Genomic DNA, 18,251 nt, shown 5'->3' with positions numbered 1-18,251 from the left:
GTCACGAAAAGCAATCTCATGCACTGTACAAGCTCTTTCCCATGATGCACCTCTCCTGCACTCTGTCTATGCAAATGAGCAAGCAGAGAGTTCAGGAATAAAACACCTAAGCTCATGTCCCCAAAAAACAGCAGCAGACAACTGGCAGATATTCCCCAATTTCTAATGCTTTTCTTTTAAACACACGATAAACAGCCTCACCTGTGGTAAGGCTTAAAACAATTGAATAAACTCGTAAATGTTCCTCTCCACGGAAATCTTTAGTAAAAGGCGAAAGATTTTTTAGTTTTGAAGAGAAACCAGAGTAAGTTAGAATATGGCTCTCTGGGGGTAAGTGGCACCACATCAAAGACCCCGTCGTTGCGAGGGTGAGGACCTGAGAGGTATTTTTAGGCTCTAAGAAAGAGGACAAGAACCAGGCCAGTGAGGGAAGCAGGCCCAATTTTCAGAGTCTCTGCTCAAAGCACAGAAAATCAAAAAGGTGGACAGTTCCCATGCGTCTGTCTGGGAATATGCAAATTCTTTTCTGTACACACCTCAGCTCATTAGGAGGCGTTGCGGCTGCTGGGCAAGGGGAACGGGAAGCGTGCATCAGGCTTTAGGTGAAGTGACACTGTAGGACTTTTGTCCCCCAGCGATTTTACGCTTTCCACACCATCCTTCCAATCGATAGGCTGTGAGCCACCACTGTGCTCTGCACATAGCCATGCACTTTAAGTCCCTTTTTCGCACGTACTTTCATTAAACCTGAATATAGAAGTATATATCTGTCTAGGCTAGAGGCACATGAAACAGGACTGGCGTGCCGCTTTAAGTGTACCTGAGAGGAATCTGACTCAGGATTGGCCACCCTCTCAGGGCACCGACTCAGGATTGGCCAACCTCTATGGGGCACCTCTAACGGGCACAAATAATGGGCAAGCCCTATGAAAAGCACAGCGTGAGTCTAGGTGCCACCTTGAAAAAGGAGGGTGACGTCTGGCCTCTGACAGCAGGAATATTAAGAGAGGAGAAAACATACTGCCTGCTATCGTGAAATTCCAAGATAGTCACGAAAAGCAATCTCATGCACTGCACAAGCTCTTTCCCATGATGCACCTCTCCTGCACTCTGTCTATGCAAATGAGCAAGCAGAGAGTTCAGGAATAAAACACCTAAGCTCATGTCCCCAAAAAACAGCAGCAGACAACTCGCAGATATATTCACCAATTTCTAATGCTTTTCTTTTAAACACAAGATAAACAGCCTCACCGGTGGTAAGGCTTAAAAAAATTGAATAAACTCGTAAATGTTCCCCTCCACGGAAATCTTTAGTAAAAGGCGAAAGATTTTTTCGTTTTAAAGAGAAAACCAGAGTAAGTTAGAATATGGCTCTCTGGGGGTAAGTGGCACCACATCAAAGACCCCGTCATTGCGAGGGTGAGGACCTGAGAGGTATTTTCAAAATCTAAGAAAGAGGACAAGAACCAGGTCGGTGAGGGAAGCAGGCCCAAATTTCAGAGTCTCTGCTCAAAGCACAGAAAATCAAAAAGGTGGACAGTTCCCATGCGTCTGTCTGGGAATATGCAAATTCTTTTCTGTACACACCTCAGCTCATTAGGAGGCGTTGCGGCTGCTGGGCAAGGGGAACGGGAAGCGTGCATCAGGCTTTAGGTGAAGTGGCACTGTAGGACTTTTGTCCCCCAGCGATTTTACGCTTTCCACACCATCCTTCCAATCGTTAGGCTGTGAGCCACCACTGTGCTCTGCACATAGCCATGCACTTTAAGTCCCTTTTTCGCACGTACTTTCATTAAACCTGAATATGGAAGTATTTATCTGTCTAGGCTAGAGGCACATGAAACAGGACTGGCGTGCCGCTTCAAGTGTACCTGAGAGGAATCTGACTCAGGATTGGCCACCCTCTCAGGGCACCGACTCAGGATTGGCCAACCTCTATGGGGCACCTCTAACGTGCACAAATAACAGGCAAGCCCTATGAAAAGCACAGCGTGAGTCTAGGTGCCACCTTGAAAAAGGAGGGTGACGTCTGGCCTCTGACAGCAGGAATATTAAGAGAGGAGAAAACATACTGCCTGCTATCGTGAAATTCCAAGATAGTCACGAAAAGCAATCTCATGCACTGCACAAGCTCTTTCCCATGATGCACCTCTCCTGCACTCTGTCTATGCAAATGAGCAAGCAGAGAGTTCTGGAATAAAACACCTAAGCTCATGTCCCCAAAAAACAGCAGCAGACAACTCGCAGATATATTCACCAATTTCTAATGCTTTTCTTTTAAACACAAGATAAACAGCCTCACCGGTGGTAAGGCTTAAAAAAATTGAATAAACTCGTAAATGTTCCTCTCCACGGCAATCTTTAGTAAAAGGCGAAAGATTTTTTCGTTTTGAAGAGAAACCAGAGTAAGTTAGAATATGGCTCTCTGGGGGTAAGTGGCACCACATCAAAGACCCCGTCATTGCGAGGGTGAGGACCTGAGAGGTATTTTCAAAATCTAAGAAAGAGGACAAGAACCAGGCCAGTGAGGGAAGCAGGCCCAATTTTCAGAGTCTCTGCTCAAAGCACAGAAAATCAAAAAGGTGGACAGTTCCCATGCGTCTGTCTGGGAATATGCAAATTCTTTTCTGTACACACCTCAGCTCATTAGGAGGCGTTGCGGCTGCTGGGCAAGGGGAACGGGAAGCGTGCATCAGGCTTTAGGTGAAGTGGCACTGTAGGACTTTTGTCCCCCAGCGATTTTACGCTTTCCACACCATCCTTCCAATCGTTAGGCTGTGAGCCACCACTGTGCTCTGCACATAGCCATGCACTTTAAGTCCCTTTTTCGCACGTACTTTCATTAAACCTGAATATAGAAGTATATATCTGTCTAGGCTAGAGGCACATGAAACAGGACTGGCGTGCCGCTTCAAGTGTACCTGAGAGGAATCTGACTCAGGATTGGCCACCCTCTCAGGGCACCGACTCAGGATTGGCCAACCTCTATGGGGCGCCTCTAACGTGCACAAATAACAGGCAAGCCCTATGAAAAGCACAGCGTGAGTCTAGGTGCCACCTTGAAAAAGGAGGGTGACGTCTGGCCTCTGACAGCAGGAATATTAAGAGAGGAGAAAACATACTGCCTGCTATCGTGAAATTCCAAGATAGTCACGAAAAGCAATCTCATGCACTGCACAAGCTCTTTCCCATGATGCACCTCTCCTGCACTCTGTCTATGCAAATGAGCAAGCAGAGAGTTCAGGAATAAAACACCTAAGCTCATGTCCCCAAAAAACAGCAGCAGACAACTCGCAGATATATTCACCAATTTCTAATGCTTTTCTTTTAAACACAAGATAAACAGCCTCACCGGTGGTAAGGCTTAAAAAAATTGAATAAACTCGTAAATGTTCCTCTCCACGGAAATCTTTAGTAAAAGGCGAAAGATTTTTTCGTTTTGAAGAGAAACCAGAGTAAGTTAGAATATGGCTCTCTGGGGGTAAGTGGCACCACATCAAAGACCCCGTCATTGCGAGGGTGAGGACCTGAGAGGTATTTTCAAAATCTAAGAAAGAGGACAAGAACCAGGCCGGTGAGGGAAGCAGGCCCAAATTTCAGAGTCTCTGCTCAAAGCACAGAAAATCAAAAAGGTGGACAGTTCCCATGCGTCTGACTGGGAATATGCAAATTCTTTTCTGTACACACCTCAGCTCATTAGGAGGCGTTGCGGCTGCTGGGCAAGGGGAACGGGAAGCGTGCATCAGGCTTTAGGTGAAGTGGCACTGTAGGACTTTTGTCCCCCAGCGATTTTACGCTTTCCACACCATCCTTCCAATCGTTAGGCTGTGAGCCACCACTGTGCTCTGCACATAGCCATGCACTTTAAGTCCCTTTTTCGCACGTACTTTCATTAAACCTGAATACGGAAGTATATATCTGTCTAGGCTAGAGGCACATGAAACAGGACTGGCGTGCCGCTTCAAGTGTACCTGAGAGGAATCTGACTCAGGATTGGCCACCCTCTCAGGGCACCGACTCAGGATTGGCCAACCTCTATGGGGCACCTCTAACGTGCACAAATAACAGGCAAGCCCTATGAAAAGCACAGCGTGAGTCTAGGTGCCACCTTGAAAAAGGAGGGTGACGTCTGGCCTCTGACAGCAGGAATATTAAGAGAGGAGAAAACATACTGCCTGCTATCGTGAAATTCCAAGATAGTCACGAAAAGCAATCTCATGCACTGCACAAGCTCTTTCCCATGATGCACCTCTCCTGCACTCTGTCTATGCAAATGAGCAAGCAGAGAGTTCAGGAATAAAACACCTAAGCTCATGTCCCCAAAAAACAGCAGCAGACAACTCACAGATATATTCACCAATTTCTAATGCTTTTCTTTTAAACACAAGATAAACAGCCTCACCGGTGGTAAGGCTTAAAAAAATTGAATAAACTCGTAAATGTTCCTCTCCACGGCAATCTTTAGTAAAAGGCGAAAGATTTTTTCGTTTTGAAGAGAAACCAGAGTAAGTTAGAATATGGCTCTCTGGGGGTAAGTGGCACCACATCAAAGACCCCGTCATTGCGAGGGTGAGGACCTGAGAGGTATTTTCAAAATCTAAGAAAGAGGACAAGAACCAGGCCAGTGAGGGAAGCAGGCCCAATTTTCAGAGTCTCTGCTCAAAGCACAGAAAATCAAAAAGGTGGACAGTTCCCATGCGTCTGTCTGGAAATATGCAAATTCTTTTCTGTACACACCTCAGCTCATTAGGAGGCGTTGCGGCTGCTGGGCAAGGGGAACGGGAAGCGTGCATCAGGCTTTAGGTGAAGTGGCACTGTAGGACTTTTGTCCCCCAGCGATTTTACGCTTTCCACACCATCCTTCCAATCGTTAGGCTGTGAGCCACCACTGTGCTCTGCACATAGCCATGCACTTTAAGTCCCTTTTTCGCACGTACTTTCATTAAACCTGAATATAGAAGCATATATCTGTCTAGGCTAGAGGCACATGAAACAGGACTGGCGTGCCGCTTCAAGTGTACCTGAGAGGAATCTGACTCAGGATTGGCCACCCTCTCAGGGCACCGACTCAGGATTGGCCAACCTCTATGGGGCACCTCTAACGGGCACAAATAATGGGCAAGCCCTATGAAAAGCACAGCGTGAGTCTAGGTGCCACCTTGAAAAAGGAGGGCGACGTCTGGCCTCTGACAGCAGGAATATTAAGAGAGGAGAAAACATACTGCCTGCTATCGTGAAATTCCAAGATAGTCACGAAAAGCAATCTCATGCACTGTACAAGCTCTTTCCCATGATGCACCTCTCCTGCACTCTGTCTATGCAAATGAGCAAGCAGAGAGTTCAGGAATAAAACACCTAAGCTCATGTCCCCAAAAAACAGCAGCAGACAACTGGCAGATATTCCCCAATTTCTAATGCTTTTCTTTTAAACACACGATAAACAGCCTCACCTGTGGTAAGGCTTAAAACAATTGAATAAACTCGTAAATGTTCCTCTCCACGGAAATCTTTAGTAAAAGGCGAAAGATTTTTTAGTTTTGAAGAGAAACCAGAGTAAGTTAGAATATGGCTCTCTGGGGGTAAGTGGCACCACATCAAAGACCCCGTCGTTGCGAGGGTGAGGACCTGAGAGGTATTTTTAGGCTCTAAGAAAGAGGACAAGAACCAGGCCAGTGAGGGAAGCAGGCCCAATTTTCAGAGTCTCTGCTCAAAGCACAGAAAATCAAAAAGGTGGACAGTTCCCATGCGTCTGTCTGGGAATATGCAAATTCTTTTCTGTACACACCTCAGCTCATTAGGAGGCGTTGCGGCTGCTGGGCAAGGGGAACGGGAAGCGTGCATCAGGCTTTAGGTGAAGTGACACTGTAGGACTTTTGTCCCCCAGCGATTTTACGCTTTCCACACCATCCTTCCAATCGATAGGCTGTGAGCCACCACTGTGCTCTGCACATAGCCATGCACTTTAAGTCCCTTTTTCGCACGTACTTTCATTAAACCTGAATATAGAAGTATATATCTGTCTAGGCTAGAGGCACATGAAACAGGACTGGCGTGCCGCTTTAAGTGTACCTGAGAGGAATCTGACTCAGGATTGGCCACCCTCTCAGGGCACCGACTCAGGATTGGCCAACCTCTATGGGGCACCTCTAACGGGCACAAATAATGGGCAAGCCCTATGAAAAGCACAGCGTGAGTCTAGGTGCCACCTTGAAAAAGGAGGGTGACGTCTGGCCTCTGACAGCAGGAATATTAAGAGAGGAGAAAACATACTGCCTGCTATCGTGAAATTCCAAGATAGTCACGAAAAGCAATCTCATGCACTGCACAAGCTCTTTCCCATGATGCACCTCTCCTGCACTCTGTCTATGCAAATGAGCAAGCAGAGAGTTCAGGAATAAAACACCTAAGCTCATGTCCCCAAAAAACAGCAGCAGACAACTCGCAGATATATTCACCAATTTCTAATGCTTTTCTTTTAAACACAAGATAAACAGCCTCACCGGTGGTAAGGCTTAAAAAAATTGAATAAACTCGTAAATGTTCCCCTCCACGGAAATCTTTAGTAAAAGGCGAAAGATTTTTTCGTTTTAAAGAGAAAACCAGAGTAAGTTAGAATATGGCTCTCTGGGGGTAAGTGGCACCACATCAAAGACCCCGTCATTGCGAGGGTGAGGACCTGAGAGGTATTTTCAAAATCTAAGAAAGAGGACAAGAACCAGGTCGGTGAGGGAAGCAGGCCCAAATTTCAGAGTCTCTGCTCAAAGCACAGAAAATCAAAAAGGTGGACAGTTCCCATGCGTCTGTCTGGGAATATGCAAATTCTTTTCTGTACACACCTCAGCTCATTAGGAGGCGTTGCGGCTGCTGGGCAAGGGGAACGGGAAGCGTGCATCAGGCTTTAGGTGAAGTGGCACTGTAGGACTTTTGTCCCCCAGCGATTTTACGCTTTCCACACCATCCTTCCAATCGTTAGGCTGTGAGCCACCACTGTGCTCTGCACATAGCCATGCACTTTAAGTCCCTTTTTCGCACGTACTTTCATTAAACCTGAATATGGAAGTATTTATCTGTCTAGGCTAGAGGCACATGAAACAGGACTGGCGTGCCGCTTCAAGTGTACCTGAGAGGAATCTGACTCAGGATTGGCCACCCTCTCAGGGCACCGACTCAGGATTGGCCAACCTCTATGGGGCACCTCTAACGTGCACAAATAACAGGCAAGCCCTATGAAAAGCACAGCGTGAGTCTAGGTGCCACCTTGAAAAAGGAGGGTGACGTCTGGCCTCTGACAGCAGGAATATTAAGAGAGGAGAAAACATACTGCCTGCTATCGTGAAATTCCAAGATAGTCACGAAAAGCAATCTCATGCACTGCACAAGCTCTTTCCCATGATGCACCTCTCCTGCACTCTGTCTATGCAAATGAGCAAGCAGAGAGTTCTGGAATAAAACACCTAAGCTCATGTCCCCAAAAAACAGCAGCAGACAACTCGCAGATATATTCACCAATTTCTAATGCTTTTCTTTTAAACACAAGATAAACAGCCTCACCGGTGGTAAGGCTTAAAAAAATTGAATAAACTCGTAAATGTTCCTCTCCACGGCAATCTTTAGTAAAAGGCGAAAGATTTTTTCGTTTTGAAGAGAAACCAGAGTAAGTTAGAATATGGCTCTCTGGGGGTAAGTGGCACCACATCAAAGACCCCGTCATTGCGAGGGTGAGGACCTGAGAGGTATTTTCAAAATCTAAGAAAGAGGACAAGAACCAGGCCAGTGAGGGAAGCAGGCCCAATTTTCAGAGTCTCTGCTCAAAGCACAGAAAATCAAAAAGGTGGACAGTTCCCATGCGTCTGTCTGGGAATATGCAAATTCTTTTCTGTACACACCTCAGCTCATTAGGAGGCGTTGCGGCTGCTGGGCAAGGGGAACGGGAAGCGTGCATCAGGCTTTAGGTGAAGTGGCACTGTAGGACTTTTGTCCCCCAGCGATTTTACGCTTTCCACACCATCCTTCCAATCGTTAGGCTGTGAGCCACCACTGTGCTCTGCACATAGCCATGCACTTTAAGTCCCTTTTTCGCACGTACTTTCATTAAACCTGAATATAGAAGTATATATCTGTCTAGGCTAGAGGCACATGAAACAGGACTGGCGTGCCGCTTCAAGTGTACCTGAGAGGAATCTGACTCAGGATTGGCCACCCTCTCAGGGCACCGACTCAGGATTGGCCAACCTCTATGGGGCGCCTCTAACGTGCACAAATAACAGGCAAGCCCTATGAAAAGCACAGCGTGAGTCTAGGTGCCACCTTGAAAAAGGAGGGTGACGTCTGGCCTCTGACAGCAGGAATATTAAGAGAGGAGAAAACATACTGCCTGCTATCGTGAAATTCCAAGATAGTCACGAAAAGCAATCTCATGCACTGCACAAGCTCTTTCCCATGATGCACCTCTCCTGCACTCTGTCTATGCAAATGAGCAAGCAGAGAGTTCAGGAATAAAACACCTAAGCTCATGTCCCCAAAAAACAGCAGCAGACAACTGGCAGATATTCCCCAATTTCTAATGCTTTTCTTTTAAACACACAATAAACAGCCTCACCTGTGGTAAGGCTTAAAAAAATTGAATAAACTCGTAAATGTTCCTCTCCACGGAAATCTTTAGTAAAAGGCGAAAGATTTTTTCGTTTTGAAGAGAAACCAGAGTAAGTTAGAATATGGCTCTCTGGGGGTAAGTGGCACCACAGCAAAGACCCCGTCATTGCGAGGGTGAGGACCTGAGAGGTATTTTCAAAATCTAAGAAAGAGGACAAGAACCAGGCCGGTGAGGGAAGCAGGCCCAAATTTCAGAGTCTCTGCTCAAAGCACAGAAAATCAAAAAGGTGGACAGTTCCCATGCGTCTGTCTGGGAATATGCAAATTCTTTTCTGTACACACCTCAGCTCATTAGGAGGCGTTGCGGCTGCTGGGCAAGGGGAACGGGAAGCGTGCATCAGGCTTTAGGTGAAGTGACACTGTAGGACTTTTGTCCCCCAGCGATTTTACGCTTTCCACACCATCCTTCCAATCGATAGGCTGTGAGCCACCACTGTGCTCTGCACATAGCCATGCACTTTAAGTCCCTTTTTCGCACGTACTTTCATTAAACCTGAATATAGAAGTATATATCTGTCTAGGCTAGAGGCACATGAAACAGGACTGGCGTGCCGCTTTAAGTGTACCTGAGAGGAATCTGACTCAGGATTGGCCACCCTCTCAGGGCACCGACTCAGGATTGGCCAACCTCTATGGGGCACCTCTAACGGGCACAAATAATGGGCAAGCCCTATGAAAAGCACAGCGTGAGTCTAGGTGCCACCTTGAAAAAGGAGGGTGACGTCTGGCCTCTGACAGCAGGAATATTAAGAGAGGAGAAAACATACTGCCTGCTATCGTGAAATTCCAAGATAGTCACGAAAAGTAATCTCATGCACTGCACAAGCTCTTTCCCATGATGCACCTCTCCTGCACTCTGTCTATGCAAATGAGCAAGCAGAGAGTTCAGGAATAAAACACCTAAGCTCATGTCCCCAAAAAACAGCAGCAGACAACTCGCAGATATATTCACCAATTTCTAATGCTTTTCTTTTAAACACAAGATAAACAGCCTCACCGGTGGTAAGGCTTAAAAAAATTGAATAAACTCGTAAATGTTCCTCTCCACGGAAATCTTTAGTAAAAGGCGAAAGATTTTTTCGTTTTAAAGAGAAAACCAGAGTAAGTTAGAATATGGCTCTCTGGGGGTAAGTGGCACCACATCAAAGACCCCGTCATTGCGAGGGTGAGGACCTGAGAGGTATTTTCAAAATCTAAGAAAGAGGACAAGAACCAGGCCGGTGAGGGAAGCAGGCCCAAATTTCAGAGTCTCTGCTCAAAGCACAGAAAATCAAAAAGGTGGACAGTTCCCATGCGTCTGTCTGGGAATATGCAAATTCTTTTCTGTACACACCTCAGCTCATTAGGAGGCGTTGCGGCTGCTGGGCAAGGGGAACGGGAAGCGTGCATCAGGCTTTAGGTGAAGTGGCACTGTAGGACTTTTGTCCCCCAGCGATTTTACGCTTTCCACACCATCCTTCCAATCGTTAGGCTGTGAGCCACCACTGTGCTCTGCACATAGCCATGCACTTTAAGTCCCTTTTTCGCACGTACTTTCATTAAACCTGAATATAGAAGTATATATCTGTCTAGGCTAGAGGCACATGAAACAGGACTGGCGTGCCGCTTCAAGTGTACCTGAGAGGAATCTGACTCAGGATTGGCCACCCTCTCAGGGCACCGACTCAGGATTGGCCAACCTCTATGGGGCACCTCTAACGTGCACAAATAACAGGCAAGCCCTATGAAAAGCACAGCGTGAGTCTAGGTGCCACCTTGAAAAAGGAGGGTGACGTCTGGCCTCTGACAGCAGGAATATTAAGAGAGGAGAAAACATACTGCCTGCTATCGTGAAATTCCAAGATAGTCACGAAAAGCAATCTCATGCACTGCACAAGCTCTTTCCCATGATGCACCTCTCCTGCACTCTGTCTATGCAAATGAGCAAGCAGAGAGTTCAGGAATAAAACACCTAAGCTCATGTCCCCAAAAAACAGCAGCAGACAACTCGCAGATATATTCACCAATTTCTAATGCTTTTCTTTTAAACACAAGATAAACAGCCTCACCGGTGGTAAGGCTTAAAAAAATTGAATAAACTCGTAAATGTTCCTCTCCACGGCAATCTTTAGTAAAAGGCGAAAGATTTTTTCGTTTTGAAGAGAAACCAGAGTAAGTTAGAATATGGCTCTCTGGGGGTAAGTGGCACCACATCAAAGACCCCGTCATTGCGAGGGTGAGGACCTGAGAGGTATTTTCAAAATCTAAGAAAGAGGACAAGAACCAGGCCAGTGAGGGAAGCAGGCCCAATTTTCAGAGTCTCTGCTCAAAGCACAGAAAATCAAAAAGGTGGACAGTTCCCATGCGTCTGTCTGGGAATATGCAAATTCTTTTCTGTACACACCTCAGCTCATTAGGAGGCGTTGCGGCTGCTGGGCAAGGGGAACGGGAAGCGTGCATCAGGCTTTAGGTGAAGTGACACTGTAGGACTTTTGTCCCCCAGCGATTTTACGCTTTCCACACCATCCTTCCAATCGATAGGCTGTGAGCCACCACTGTGCTCTGCACATAGCCATGCACTTTAAGTCCCTTTTTCGCACGTACTTTCATTAAACCTGAATATAGAAGTATATATCTGTCTAGGCTAGAGGCACATGAAACAGGACTGGCGTGCCGCTTTAAGTGTACCTGAGAGGAATCTGACTCAGGATTGGCCACCCTCTCAGGGCACCGACTCAGGATTGGCCAACCTCTATGGGGCACCTCTAACGGGCACAAATAATGGGCAAGCCCTATGAAAAGCACAGCGTGAGTCTAGGTGCCACCTTGAAAAAGGAGGGTGACGTCTGGCCTCTGACAGCAGGAATATTAAGAGAGGAGAAAACATACTGCCTGCTATCGTGAAATTCCAAGATAGTCACGAAAAGTAATCTCATGCACTGCACAAGCTCTTTCCCATGATGCACCTCTCCTGCACTCTGTCTATGCAAATGAGCAAGCAGAGAGTTCAGGAATAAAACACCTAAGCTCATGTCCCCAAAAAACAGCAGCAGACAACTCGCAGATATATTCACCAATTTCTAATGCTTTTCTTTTAAACACAAGATAAACAGCCTCACCGGTGGTAAGGCTTAAAAAAATTGAATAAACTCGTAAATGTTCCTCTCCACGGAAATCTTTAGTAAAAGGCGAAAGATTTTTTCGTTTTAAAGAGAAAACCAGAGTAAGTTAGAATATGGCTCTCTGGGGGTAAGTGGCACCACATCAAAGACCCCGTCATTGCGAGGGTGAGGACCTGAGAGGTATTTTCAAAATCTAAGAAAGAGGACAAGAACCAGGCCGGTGAGGGAAGCAGGCCCAAATTTCAGAGTCTCTGCTCAAAGCACAGAAAATCAAAAAGGTGGACAGTTCCCATGCGTCTGTCTGGGAATATGCAAATTCTTTTCTGTACACACCTCAGCTCATTAGGAGGTGTTGCGGCTGCTGGGCAAGGGGAACGGGAAGCGTGCATCAGGCTTTAGGTGAAGTGGCACTGTAGGACTTTTGTCCCCCAGCGATTTTACGCTTTCCACACCATCCTTCCAATCGTTAGGCTGTGAGCCACCACTGTGCTCTGCACATAGCCATGCACTTTAAGTCCCTTTTTCGCACGTACTTTCATTAAACCTGAATATAGAAGTATATATCTGTCTAGGCTAGAGGCACATGAAACAGGACTGGCGTGCCGCTTCAAGTGTACCTGAGAGGAATCTGACTCAGGATTGGCCACCCTCTCAGGGCACCGACTCAGGATTGGCCAACCTCTATGGGGCACCTCTAACGTGCACAAATAACAGGCAAGCCCTATGAAAAGCACAGCGTGAGTCTAGGTGCCACCTTGAAAAAGGAGGGTGACGTCTGGCCTCTGACAGCAGGAATATTAAGAGAGGAGAAAACATACTGCCTGCTATCGTGAAATTCCAAGATAGTCACGAAAAGCAATCTCATGCACTGCACAAGCTCTTTCCCATGATGCACCTCTCCTGCACTCTGTCTATGCAAATGAGCAAGCAGAGAGTTCAGGAATAAAACACCTAAGCTCATGTCCCCAAAAAACAGCAGCAGACAACTCGCAGATATATTCACCAATTTCTAATGCTTTTCTTTTAAACACAAGATAAACAGCCTCACCGGTGGTAAGGCTTAAAAAAATTGAATAAACTCGTAAATGTTCCTCTCCACGGCAATCTTTAGTAAAAGGCGAAAGATTTTTTCGTTTTGAAGAGAAACCAGAGTAAGTTAGAATATGGCTCTCTGGGGGTAAGTGGCACCACATCAAAGACCCCGTCATTGCGAGGGTGAGGACCTGAGAGGTATTTTCAAAATCTAAGAAAGAGGACAAGAACCAGGCCAGTGAGGGAAGCAGGCCCAATTTTCAGAGTCTCTGCTCAAAGCACAGAAAATCAAAAAGGTGGACAGTTCCCATGCGTCTGTCTGGAAATATGCAAATTCTTTTCTGTACACACCTCAGCTCATTAGGAGGCGTTGCGGCTGCTGGGCAAGGGGAACGGGAAGCGTGCATCAGGCTTTAGGTGAAGTGACACTGTAGGACTTTTGTCCCCCAGCGATTTTACGCTTTCCACACCATCCTTCCAATCGATAGGCTGTGAGCCACCACTGTGCTCTGCACATAGCCATGCACTTTAAGTCCCTTTTTCGCACGTACTTTCATTAAACCTGAATATAGAAGTATATATCTGTCTAGGCTAGAGGCACATGAAACAGGACTGGCGTGCCGCTTCAAGTGTACCTGAGAGGAATCTGACTCATGATTGGCCACCCTCTCAGGGCACCGACTCAGGATTAGCCAACCTCTATGGGGCACCTCTAACGGGCACAAATAATGGGCAAGCCCTATGAAAAGCACAGCGTGAGTCTAGGTGCCACCTTGAAAAAGGAGGGTGACGTCTGGCCTCTGACAGCAGGAATATTAAGAGAGGAGAAAACATACTGCCTGCTATCGTGAAATTCCAAGATAGTCACGAAAAGCAATCTCATGCACTGCACAAGCTCTTTCCCATGATGCACCTCTCCTGCACTCTGTCTATGCAAATGAGCAAGCAGAGAGTTCAGGAATAAAACACCTAAGCTCATGTCCCCAAAAAACAGCAGCAGACAACTGGCAGATATTCCCCAATTTCTAATGCTTTTCTTTTAAACACACAATAAACAGCCTCACCTGTGGTAAGGCTTAAAAAAATTGAATAAACTCGTAAATGTTCCTCTCCACGGAAATCTTTAGTAAAAGGCGAAAGATTTTTTCGTTTTGAAGAGAAACCAGAGTAAGTTAGAATATGGCTCTCTGGGGGTAAGTGGCACCACAGCAAAGACCCCGTCATTGCGAGGGTGAGCACCTGAGAGGTATTTTCAAAATCTAAGAAAGAGGACAAGAACCAGGCCGGTGAGGGAAGCAGGCCCAAATTTCAGAGTCTCTGCTCAAAGCACAGAAAATCAAAAAGGTGGACAGTTCCCATGCGTCTGTCTGGGAATATGCAAATTCTTTTCTGTACACACCTCAGCTCATTAGGAGGCGTTGCGGCTGCTGGGCAAGGGGAACGGGAAGCGTGCATCAGGCTTTAGGTGAAGTGGCACTGTAGGACTTTTGTCCCCCAGCGATTTTACGCTTTCCACACCATCCTTCCAATCGTTAGGCTGTGAGCCACCACTGTGCTCTGCACATAGCCATGCACTTTAAGTCCCTTTTTCGCACGTACTTTCATTAAACCTGAATATAGAAGCATATATCTGTCTAGGCTAGAGGCACATGAAACAGGACTGGCGTGCCGCTTCAAGTGTACCTGAGAGGAATCTGACTCAGGATTGGCCACCCTCTCAGGGCACCGACTCAGGATTGGCCAACCTCTATGGGGCACCTCTAACGGGCACAAATAATGGGCAAGCCCTATGAAAAGCACAGCGTGAGTCTAGGTGCCACCTTGAAAAAGGAGGGCGACGTCTGGCCTCTGACAGCAGGAATATTAAGAGAGGAGAAAACATACTGCCTGCTATCGTGAAATTCCAAGATAGTCACGAAAAGCAATCTCATGCACTGTACAAGCTCTTTCCCATGATGCACCTCTCCTGCACTCTGTCTATGCAAATGAGCAAGCAGAGAGTTCAGGAATAAAACACCTAAGCTCATGTCCCCAAAAAACAGCAGCAGACAACTGGCAGATATTCCCCAATTTCTAATGCTTTTCTTTTAAACACACGATAAACAGCCTCACCTGTGGTAAGGCTTAAAACAATTGAATAAACTCGTAAATGTTCCTCTCCACGGAAATCTTTAGTAAAAGGCGAAAGATTTTTTAGTTTTGAAGAGAAACCAGAGTAAGTTAGAATATGGCTCTCTGGGGGTAAGTGGCACCACATCAAAGACCCCGTCGTTGCGAGGGTGAGGACCTGAGAGGTATTTTTAGGCTCTAAGAAAGAGGACAAGAACCAGGCCAGTGAGGGAAGCAGGCCCAATTTTCAGAGTCTCTGCTCAAAGCACAGAAAATCAAAAAAGGTGGACAGTTCCCATGCGTCTGTCTGGGAATATGCAAATTCTTTTCTGTACACACCTCAGCTCATTAGGAGGCGTTGCGGCTGCTGGGCAAGGGGAACGGGAAGCGTGCATCAGGCTTTAGGTGAAGTGACACTGTAGGACTTTTGTCCCCCAGCGATTTTACGCTTTCCACACCATCCTTCCAATCGATAGGCTGTGAGCCACCACTGTGCTCTGCACATAGCCATGCACTTTAAGTCCCTTTTTCGCACGTACTTTCATTAAACCTGAATATAGAAGTATATATCTGTCTAGGCTAGAGGCACATGAAACAGGACTGGCGTGCCGCTTTAAGTGTACCTGAGAGGAATCTGACTCAGGATTGGCCACCCTCTCAGGGCACCGACTCAGGATTGGCCAACCTCTATGGGGCACCTCTAACGGGCACAAATAATGGGCAAGCCCTATGAAAAGCACAGCGTGAGTCTAGGTGCCACCTTGAAAAAGGAGGGTGACGTCTGGCCTCTGACAGCAGGAATATTAAGAGAGGAGAAAACATACTGCCTGCTATCGTGAAATTCCAAGATAGTCACGAAAAGCAATCTCATGCACTGCACAAGCTCTTTCCCATGATGCACCTCTCCTGCACTCTGTCTATGCAAATGAGCAAGCAGAGAGTTCAGGAATAAAACACCTAAGCTCATGTCCCCAAAAAACAGCAGCAGACAACTCGCAGATATATTCACCAATTTCTAATGCTTTTCTTTTAAACACAAGATAAACAGCCTCACCGGTGGTAAGGCTTAAAAAAATTGAATAAACTCGTAAATGTTCCTCTCCACGGAAATCTTTAGTAAAAGGCGAAAGATTTTTTCGTTTTAAAGAGAAAACCAGAGTAAGTTAGAATATGGCTCTCTGGGGGTAAGTGGCACCACATCAAAGACCCCGTCATTGCGAGGGTGAGGACCTGAGAGGTATTTTCAAAATCTAAGAAAGAGGACAAGAACCAGGCCGGTGAGGGAAGCAGGCCCAAATTTCAGAGTCTCTGCTCAAAGCACAGAAAATCAAAAAGGTGGACAGTTCCCATGCGTCTGTCTGGGAATATGCAAATTCTTTTCTGTACACACCTCAGCTCATTAGGAGGCGTTGCGGCTGCTGGGCAAGGGGAACGGGAAGCGTGCATCAGGCTTTAGGTGAAGTGGCACTGTAGGACTTTTGTCCCCCAGCGATTTTACGCTTTCCACACCATCCTTCCAATCGTTAGGCTGTGAGCCACCACTGTGCTCTGCACATAGCCATGCACTTTAAGTCCCTTTTTCGCACGTACTTTCATTAAACCTGAATATAGAAGTATATATCTGTCTAGGCTAGAGGCACATGAAACAGGACTGGCGTGCCGCTTCAAGTGTACCTGAGAGGAATCTGACTCAGGATTGGCCACCCTCTCAGGGCACCGACTCAGGATTGGCCAACCTCTATGGGGCACCTCTAACGTGCACAAATAACAGGCAAGCCCTATGAAAAGCACAGCGTGAGTCTAGGTGCCACCTTGAAAAAGGAGGGTGACGTCTGGCCTCTGACAGCAGGAATATTAAGAGAGGAGAAAACATACTGCCTGCTATCGTGAAATTCCAAGATAGTCACGAAAAGCAATCTGATGCACTGCACAAGCTCTTTCCCATGATGCACCTCTCCTGCACTCTGTCTATGCAAATGAGCAAGCAGAGAGTTCAGGAATAAAACACCTAAGCTCATGTCCCCAAAAAACAGCAGCAGACAACTCGCAGATATATTCACCAATTTCTAATGCTTTTCTTTTAAACACAAGATAAACAGCCTCACCGGTGATAAGGCTTAAAAAAATTGAATAAACTCGTAAATGTTCCTCTCCACGGAAATCTTTAGTAAAAGGCGAAAGATTTTTTCGTTTTGAAGAGAAACCAGAGTAAGTCAGAATATGGCTCTCTGGGGGTAAGTGGCACCACATCAAAGACCCCGTCATTGCGAGGGTGAGGACCTGAGAGGTATTTTTAGGCTCTAAGAAAGAGGACAAGAACCAGGCCAGTGAGGGAAGCAGGCCCAAATTTCAGAGTCTCTGCTCAAAGCACAGAAAATCAAAAAGGTGGACAGTTCCCATGCGTCTGTCTGGGAATATGCAAATTCTTTTCTGTACACACCTCAGCTCATTAGGAGGCGTTGCGGCTGCTGGGCAAGGGGAACGGGAAGCGTGCATCAGGCTTTAGGTGAAGTGGCACTGTAGGACTTTTGTACCCCAGCGATTTTACGCTTTCCACACCATCCTTCCAATCGTTAGGCTGTGAGCCACCACTGTGCTCTGCACATAGCCATGCACTTTAAGTCCCTTTTTCGTACGTACTTTCATTAAACCTGAATATAGAAGTATATATCTGTCTAGGCTAGAGGCACATGAAACAGGACTGGCGTGCCGCTTCAAGTGTACCTGAGAGGAATCTGACTCAGGATTGGCCACCCTCTCAGGGCACCGACTCAGGATTGGCCAACCTCTATGGGGCACCTCTAACGTGCACAAATAACGGGCAAGCCCTATGAAAAGCACAGCGTGAGTCTAGGTGCCACCTTGAAAAAGGAGGGTGACGTCTGGCCTCTGACAGCAGGAATATTAAGAGAGGAGAAAACATACTGCCTGCTATCGTGAAATTCCAAGATAGTCACGAAAAGCAATCTCATGCACTGCACAAGCTCTTTCCCATGATGCACCTCTCCTGCACTCTGTCTATGCAAATGAGCAAGCAGAGAGTTCAGGAATAAAACACCTAAGCTCATGTCCCCAAAAAACAGCAGCAGACAACTCGCAGATATATTCACCAATTTCTAATGCTTTTCTTTTAAACACAAGATAAACAGCCTCACCGGTGGTAAGGCTTAAAAAAATTGAATAAACTCGTAAACGTTCCTCTCCACGGAAATCTTTAGTAAAAGGCGAAAGATTTTTTCGTTTTAAAGAGAAAACCAGAGTAAGTTAGAATATGGCTCTCTGGGGGTAAGTGGCACCACATCAAAGACCCCGTCATTGCGAGGGTGAGGACCTGAGAGGTATTTTCAAAATCTAAGA

At 46.5% G+C, this 18,251-nt stretch overlaps 18 non-coding genes across 18 annotated transcripts; all 18 read right to left on the bottom strand.

Annotated features, from left to right (window-relative positions):
- Positions 1-193: 193 nt before the first annotated feature.
- On the bottom strand, positions 194-308 carry LOC144800906 (U5 spliceosomal RNA). The gene has a single exon (XR_013604786.1). It is a non-coding gene; the product is annotated as a U5 spliceosomal RNA (small nuclear RNA).
- Positions 309-1,243: 935 nt separating this feature from the next.
- LOC144800882 (U5 spliceosomal RNA) lies at positions 1,244-1,359 on the bottom strand. Its single transcript, XR_013604763.1, has one exon. It is a non-coding gene; the product is annotated as a U5 spliceosomal RNA (small nuclear RNA).
- Positions 1,360-2,294: 935 nt separating this feature from the next.
- On the bottom strand, positions 2,295-2,409 carry LOC144800786 (U5 spliceosomal RNA). Its single transcript, XR_013604671.1, has one exon. It is a non-coding gene; the product is annotated as a U5 spliceosomal RNA (small nuclear RNA).
- A 935-nt stretch (positions 2,410-3,344) lies between these two features.
- LOC144800056 (U5 spliceosomal RNA) lies at positions 3,345-3,459 on the bottom strand. The gene has a single exon (XR_013603976.1). It is a non-coding gene; the product is annotated as a U5 spliceosomal RNA (small nuclear RNA).
- A 935-nt stretch (positions 3,460-4,394) lies between these two features.
- LOC144800785 (U5 spliceosomal RNA) lies at positions 4,395-4,509 on the bottom strand. Its single transcript, XR_013604670.1, has one exon. It is a non-coding gene; the product is annotated as a U5 spliceosomal RNA (small nuclear RNA).
- Positions 4,510-5,442: 933 nt separating this feature from the next.
- LOC144800905 (U5 spliceosomal RNA) lies at positions 5,443-5,557 on the bottom strand. The gene has a single exon (XR_013604785.1). It is a non-coding gene; the product is annotated as a U5 spliceosomal RNA (small nuclear RNA).
- Positions 5,558-6,492: 935 nt separating this feature from the next.
- LOC144800881 (U5 spliceosomal RNA) lies at positions 6,493-6,608 on the bottom strand. Its single transcript, XR_013604762.1, has one exon. It is a non-coding gene; the product is annotated as a U5 spliceosomal RNA (small nuclear RNA).
- A 935-nt stretch (positions 6,609-7,543) lies between these two features.
- Positions 7,544-7,658, bottom strand: LOC144800784 (U5 spliceosomal RNA). Its single transcript, XR_013604669.1, has one exon. It is a non-coding gene; the product is annotated as a U5 spliceosomal RNA (small nuclear RNA).
- A 933-nt stretch (positions 7,659-8,591) lies between these two features.
- LOC144801398 (U5 spliceosomal RNA) lies at positions 8,592-8,706 on the bottom strand. Its single transcript, XR_013605209.1, has one exon. It is a non-coding gene; the product is annotated as a U5 spliceosomal RNA (small nuclear RNA).
- A 935-nt stretch (positions 8,707-9,641) lies between these two features.
- Positions 9,642-9,757, bottom strand: LOC144800834 (U5 spliceosomal RNA). Its single transcript, XR_013604718.1, has one exon. It is a non-coding gene; the product is annotated as a U5 spliceosomal RNA (small nuclear RNA).
- A 935-nt stretch (positions 9,758-10,692) lies between these two features.
- LOC144800783 (U5 spliceosomal RNA) lies at positions 10,693-10,807 on the bottom strand. Its single transcript, XR_013604668.1, has one exon. It is a non-coding gene; the product is annotated as a U5 spliceosomal RNA (small nuclear RNA).
- A 935-nt stretch (positions 10,808-11,742) lies between these two features.
- Positions 11,743-11,858, bottom strand: LOC144800833 (U5 spliceosomal RNA). The gene has a single exon (XR_013604717.1). It is a non-coding gene; the product is annotated as a U5 spliceosomal RNA (small nuclear RNA).
- A 935-nt stretch (positions 11,859-12,793) lies between these two features.
- LOC144800781 (U5 spliceosomal RNA) lies at positions 12,794-12,908 on the bottom strand. The gene has a single exon (XR_013604666.1). It is a non-coding gene; the product is annotated as a U5 spliceosomal RNA (small nuclear RNA).
- Positions 12,909-13,841: 933 nt separating this feature from the next.
- On the bottom strand, positions 13,842-13,956 carry LOC144801397 (U5 spliceosomal RNA). Its single transcript, XR_013605208.1, has one exon. It is a non-coding gene; the product is annotated as a U5 spliceosomal RNA (small nuclear RNA).
- A 933-nt stretch (positions 13,957-14,889) lies between these two features.
- LOC144800904 (U5 spliceosomal RNA) lies at positions 14,890-15,004 on the bottom strand. Its single transcript, XR_013604784.1, has one exon. It is a non-coding gene; the product is annotated as a U5 spliceosomal RNA (small nuclear RNA).
- Positions 15,005-15,940: 936 nt separating this feature from the next.
- On the bottom strand, positions 15,941-16,056 carry LOC144800832 (U5 spliceosomal RNA). The gene has a single exon (XR_013604716.1). It is a non-coding gene; the product is annotated as a U5 spliceosomal RNA (small nuclear RNA).
- A 935-nt stretch (positions 16,057-16,991) lies between these two features.
- LOC144800838 (U5 spliceosomal RNA) lies at positions 16,992-17,106 on the bottom strand. The gene has a single exon (XR_013604722.1). It is a non-coding gene; the product is annotated as a U5 spliceosomal RNA (small nuclear RNA).
- A 935-nt stretch (positions 17,107-18,041) lies between these two features.
- LOC144800898 (U5 spliceosomal RNA) lies at positions 18,042-18,157 on the bottom strand. Its single transcript, XR_013604778.1, has one exon. It is a non-coding gene; the product is annotated as a U5 spliceosomal RNA (small nuclear RNA).
- Positions 18,158-18,251: the final 94 nt, after the last annotated feature.

Source organism: Lissotriton helveticus, chromosome 12 (assembly GCF_964261635.1).
Source record: "Lissotriton helveticus chromosome 12, aLisHel1.1, whole genome shotgun sequence".
NCBI lineage: Eukaryota > Metazoa > Chordata > Amphibia > Caudata > Salamandridae > Lissotriton > Lissotriton helveticus.
This window is presented reverse-complemented; position numbering and strand designations above follow the sequence as displayed.